Source organism: Elephantulus edwardii, unplaced genomic scaffold (genome assembly GCF_000299155.1).
Source record: "Elephantulus edwardii isolate Elephantulus edwardi_28Jun2011 unplaced genomic scaffold, EleEdw1.0 scaffold00288, whole genome shotgun sequence".
In the NCBI taxonomy this organism is placed as follows: Eukaryota; Metazoa; Chordata; class Mammalia; order Macroscelidea; family Macroscelididae; genus Elephantulus; species Elephantulus edwardii.
Window position 1 is genome coordinate 2,324,984 of NW_006400038.1, and position 6,401 is coordinate 2,331,384.

The window sequence follows — 6,401 nt, forward strand, 5'->3', positions numbered from 1 at the left end:
CCAGTGGTGAGAATTTTTGTCTTCTGGACATTGAGCCTCAGTCCATATTGAAGGCTGCAGTCCTTGACCCTCTGCAGCAAGTGCATGAGGTCCTCCTCCGTTTCAGCGAGCAGGGTTGTGTCATCTGCATAACGCAGATTGTTGATAGATCGTCCACCAATCCTAATGCCACGCTTCTCCTCTCAGATAATCTGCTCTGCATCCAGGTTGAAAAGGTATGGAGACAGGACACATCCCTGGCGTACACCCTTCCCAATTTTGAACCATGCAGTTCATTTTAGTTGGTTTTGTTGTGGAATTGCCTCTTTCTTCCCTTATTCAGATTATTTGTGTCTTTTCTTTCTTACTGTTTGTTAGTTTTGCTAATGGTTTGTCGATTTTATTGACCTTGTGAATAATGAACTCCTGTTTTTGTTGATGGTTTCAATTGTTTTTCTGTTTTCTCTTTCATTTCTTTCTACTCTAATTTTCTAATTCGAGGTTTTTAGAAGGTGCTGGGTTTTCTTGCTTTCCTTTTTCAATTTGCTGCAGACGTTGGGTTAGAAAGTCAATTATCATTTTTTTCTTCCCCTTTTATGTGCTTGCCTATTGCTATAAATTGATCTCTAATTAATGCTTTGGCTGTTCCACAGAGGCTTTGGTAAATTATGTTTTCATTCTCCTTTTTCAAGAAACTTTTTAATTTCATTTTTTATTTTTTCTATTACCCACTCATTTTCAAGTAAGGAGTTGTTCCCTTCCAAATATATCAATTTTTCTCCTTTATCCTCTTGTTATTAATTTCTAGTTGTATAGCATTGTGGTCTGAAAAGATGCTTTTTATTATTCTGTTTTTTAATTTATTGATGCTTGCCTTGTCACCTAAAATGTGATCTGTTCAACTTTTTAAAGAAACACCAATCTGCCTTCCAGAGTGGTTATACCATTTTAAAATCCAACCAACAGTTTATTAAAGTTCCCATAGCTCTACTTTCTCTCCAACATTTATTGCTTGCTCCCCTGCTAAACTTTGACACTGCTACTGGAGTGAGATGATATTCCATTGTGGCTTTCTTGTGCATCTCTCTTATTGTCAGTTATGATTTTTTTTTTACAATCTTTCATTTACATGTGTTTTATGCAATCATTCATATACATTCTATTTTACATTATTGTTTTTTATTTTTTTTGCTTACTAACTTTATGTACATTGTTTTCCACCCATATCTTCACTGAAATTGTGTTTCATCTGACCATTCTAATGCATTATGTTTTATGAAATTAATAAAAATTAAACCTTGCCTATGAGCATTTCTTCATGTGTCTGTTGGCCATCTGAATGTCTATCTATGTCAAAACTCTTTCCTTGTCTTTTACCCAATTTCTAATTGGGTTATCAGCATTTTTCTTAATGAGGCCCAGTACAATGCTGTAAGCTTTTGTTATGAGACCCTTGTCTGAGATGGTATTGCCAAATGTTTTTATCTCAGTCAGTAAGATTACTTTACAGTCTCTTGGGAAAAGTTTTTGATGAGCACAGGGATTTAATCTTTACAAAGTCACATTCATAAATTTTATCCTCTACAGATTTTGCATTTCTTTTTTGTAATATTGTTTATACCATAGAGTAGGCCTTATAAGCTTGGTCCCAGTTTTTTTCTTCTGAACCTCATTGTTTGGGGCTTTACTTCTAGGTCCCTGATTCACCTTTAGTTGATTTTGGGTGTTTGTTTGTTTGTTTGTTTGTTTTTTATATAGGTATATTACAAAGCGAGCATGATTGTTTTTTACACCAGATCTTTCCCATTTCTTCACCTCCTCCCTCTACCTAAAAAATTGTAACACCATCAAATAAAACCAGGAAAAGATAAAATAGATGAATGGGCCTTCTAAGAATCAAATCCCTATGCACATCCAAAGACCTCTCCAACACGGTAAAAAGGGAAGCCACAGACTGGGAAAAAATATTTGATAATGACATATCAAATAAGGGACTTTATAAAATACTTGAGCACCACAACAAGATAAAAGTAAATAATATGATAGAAAAGTGGGCACAGGGTATCAACAGACACTTCACCAAAGTAGACATTCAGATGGCTAACAAGCACATGAAGAAATGTTCAAAACCCCTAGCTATAAGAGAGATAGATGCAAATCAAAACAGCTATGAGATATCATCTCACCCCAGACAGAATAGCAAAATTTAACAGAACAGCAAGCAACAAATGCTGGTGAGGTTGTGAAGAAACTGGAACCCTTACTCACTGTTGGTGGAAGTGTAAAATGGTGCAATCACTGTGGAAGGTGGTATGGCGCTTTCTCAAAAAGTTGCAAATAGAGATACCATTTGACCCAGCAATCCCACTACTGGGAATATACCCCAAAGAGACCATAACCGACATCCAAGCAGATATATGCACACCCATGTTTATCGCAGCTTTGTTCACAATAGCAAGGAGTTGGAAACAACCTAAGTGCCCATCAACAAATGAATGGATAGAGAAGCTGTGGTATATTCACACAATGGCATACTAAGCTGCATTGAAAAACAAGGAACTCATGCAAAATGGGTGACCCTGGAGGACATTATGCTGAGTGAAGTATCTCAGCCACAAAAGGATAAATACTGCGTGGTGCCACTGTGTACACTATCATATCACCACCATATAACAAAAGTTTAACCATCTCTTTTCTGAATCTGGATGCATTTTATTTCCTTCTCTTATCATATTTCCCTAACATGCACTTCCAATACAATATTGAATAGAAGTAGTAACAGTGGGCATCCTTGTCTAGTCCCTGTCCATAAGGAAAATGCTTTTGGTCTTTCTCCATTGAAAATGAAAGTTGGCTCTTGGTTTTGCATTTATACTTTTCACTATGTTGAGGCAATTTTTCTTCTACTCTAATTTTGTTGAATGTCTTTATCAGGAAAGAGTGTTGAATTTATCAATTGCTAAGATAATACAGTTCTTATTATTTTGCTTTGTAACAAGCTTGGAAGGAGGAGTGGCATCCACTTCCTTAATAGCTTGCCTCTGGAAACCCTATTAACCTGGAGAGAGGATGAGAGACACCCAAGTGTTGAGGACTCTCCTTCATAGGGTCGTTATGAGTCACCTGCAGCTCAACGGCACTTAACAACAATAACATCAGCACAGAGAGAGAGATCAGCTGGCCCAGTGGACAGAAGGCGATGCTCCCAACCTGAAGGTGGGTGACTTGTAGTCTGCGGCCCTAGGGCCTGTCTTTCATTGTTTTTGTTCAGACATTCCTCTAGGTCGTATAGCCCTTGTGTACAAGTTGCCTTACAGTGGTCACTTGTGGTTGCTGTGAAACTGAACACTGTGACACTGATGTGTCAAATGCGTTAATGGCTGGTTACCCAATGTGTACAGAGAGTGGGGTGGAGCTCCCTGATTAAAACAAGCTTGGAAGGAGGAGTGGCATCCACTTCCTTAACAGCTTGCCTCTGGAAACCCTATGAACCTGGAGAGATGATGAGAGACACCCAAGCATTGAGGACTCTCCTTCACAGGGTCGCTATGAGTTGCCTGCAACTTGATGGCACTTAACAAGAACAACAATGTGTGAATTACATTGTTTTTCTTTTTCTTATGGTGAACTGTCCTTGCATACCTTTTATGAATCTCACTTGGTCATGATGAATTCCATTTTTATATGCTTTTGGAGTCTGTTGGCTAGGATTTTGTTGGCATAGGGACATTTTAAATCAATCATGTGATCGATCTACTATGCTGGAGATGAAAAGATGAGGGGGGAAGAGATTGCTTTCATAATTAATGAGGCTGTTTCTAGATACATCTCTAAATACAATGATGTGAGTTGCAGGATAATATCCATACATATACCATGAAGACCCGATAATACCATCATTATTCAAATTTATGCACCAACAACCAGAGCCAAAGAGGAGTAAGCAGATGATTTTTACCAACTGTTGCAGTCAGAAATCAATTGAAAATGTAACCAAAATGCATTAATAATAATGGGTGACTGAAATGCAAAAGTTAGGAACCAGGAAAAGGGTCAGAATTTAGAAAACATGGACTTATTGACAGAAATCAGGCTGGGGATAGAATGATGAAATTCTCCACAATCAATGATTTATTCCTAGATAATACCTTTTATAAGAAACATAAATGCAGGCTCTACATATGAATTTCACCTGATGGTATGCACAGAAATCAGATCGATTATATCTGTGGAAGGAATCACTGGAGAAGTTCAATATCAGCTGTGAAAACTAATCCAGGTGCTGATTGTAGAACAGACAATCAACTACTCATATACAAATTCAAATTAAAGCTAAAGGAGGTTAAATCATATCCACAGGAATCAAAATTATCTTGAGTCTTTCCCCCTGAATTTAAAAACCAACTTAGGAACAGGTTTGAGGTCTTGAACACTAAGGAATAAAGACTAGATTAACTGTGGGGAGATATCAAGAATATTGTCCATGAAGAATGCAAAAGATAGTTACAAAGAAGAAAGATGAAAAGACCAAAAGGGATGTCAGAAAAGACTCTACATATTGCACTAGAGCACTGAGAAGCCAAAGCAAATGGTAAATCAAGAAGTTAAGGAGCTGAATAGATTTCAAAGAGCAGCTTGGAAAGACAAGGGGAAATACTATAATGAAACATGCAAGGAGCTGGAGTTGGAAAATCAAAAGGGCTGTACTCACTTGGCATTTCTTAAACTTAAGGATACTATGGGCAGAATATTGAATGATTCATGAAACATTAAAAGAAGATGAGGAGTATACAGAGTCACTGCACAAAAAAAATAGTCTGGGAAAGAATAATTTCAATAGACAACATATGAACAAGAGGCAAAGGTGAAGCCCCAGGAATTGATGGAATACTAATTGACATATTTCAACAAACAGATGCTGTCCTGGAAGTATTTACCAACTTATGCCAAGAAATCTGGAGGACAAGTATCTGGCCAACTGACAGGAAGAGATCCATATTTATTCCCATTCCAAAAACAGATCATCCAACAGAGTGTGGAAATTATTGAACAGTATAACTAATGTCACATACTAGCAAAATCCTGCTGAAGATTATGGAAAAAATTAGTGGAACAGTATATTGGCCGAGAATTACCAGAAATAAAAGCTGAGTTTAGAAGAAGTCATGGCACTAGAGAAAGTATTGCAAATGTCATATAGATGCTGGCAGAAAACAGAGAGTACCAGAGGACTGTCTATCTGTGTTTCATGGACTATACAAAGGCATTTGACTGCGAGGATCACAGCAAATGGTGGCTAACCTTGAGGAAAATAGGAATCCCAGAACACATGATTGTGCTTGTGCAAAACCTATTCTTGGACCAGGAAGCAATCCTCAGAACAGAGCAAGGAAACACTGCATAGTCCAAAATCAGGAAAGGAGTGTGTTAGGGATGCATCTGGTATCCATACATTTTCAATCTATATGTGGAACAGATCATTCAGGAAGCAGGGCTTTATGCGTAGAAATGTGGCACCAGAATTGGAGAAAGACTCATCAACAATCTATGTTATGCAGATGACACAACCTTGCTTACTGAAAGGGAGCAGGACCTGAAGCTCTTGCTGGAGAACATCAAGAATTGTAGTCTTCAATATGGATTGCAGCTCAACATCAAGAAGATAAAGACACCACTGGGTCAATTGGCAGCACCATGAAAGATAAAGAAGAGATTGAGGTTGTTAACAATCACAGTTTGCTCAACACTCTTGGCACCAGCAGTCAGGAAATCAACAGACAAATTACATTGGGAAAATCTGCTGTCATGGACCTCTCCAGAGTACTGAAAAGCAATGATGTCAGTCTAGAGACTAAGGTGTGCCTAATCTAGGCCATCGTCTTCACAATTACTTGCTGTGCATCAGAGAGCTGGACAGTGAGTAAGGATGACAGAAGAAGAATTGATGCTTTTGGAACTGTGGTGCTGAAGAGTTTTTAATATACCATGGACTGCCAAGAAAACAAATAGGTCAGTCTTGAATGAAACCCTGATACTCCTTGGTGGCTAGGATTTTGAAGCTCTGTCTCACTTACTTTGGACAAGTGACCAAGAGAGATCGATGCTTGGAGAAGGACATCATGCTCAAAAGAGTGGAGGAACAGCGCTGGAAAGGAAGACCCCAGATGAGATTAATTGATACAGTAACTGTAACAATGGGAGTTCATATATCAGAATCAGTGAGACTGGCTCAGGGCAGGGCAGGCTTTAGAGCAGTTGTATATAGAGTGGTTATGGGTCACAGGGAACTCGATGGCACATAACAACAAGGAGGGAGAGAACTGTTTAAAAGAGAGATATAACTGGGTATTTCTGTCATCACAGGAGACTAGAGCGAGGGCTACATGGTGGAGGGGACCTGGGGGAGGGTTTGTAAAACAATG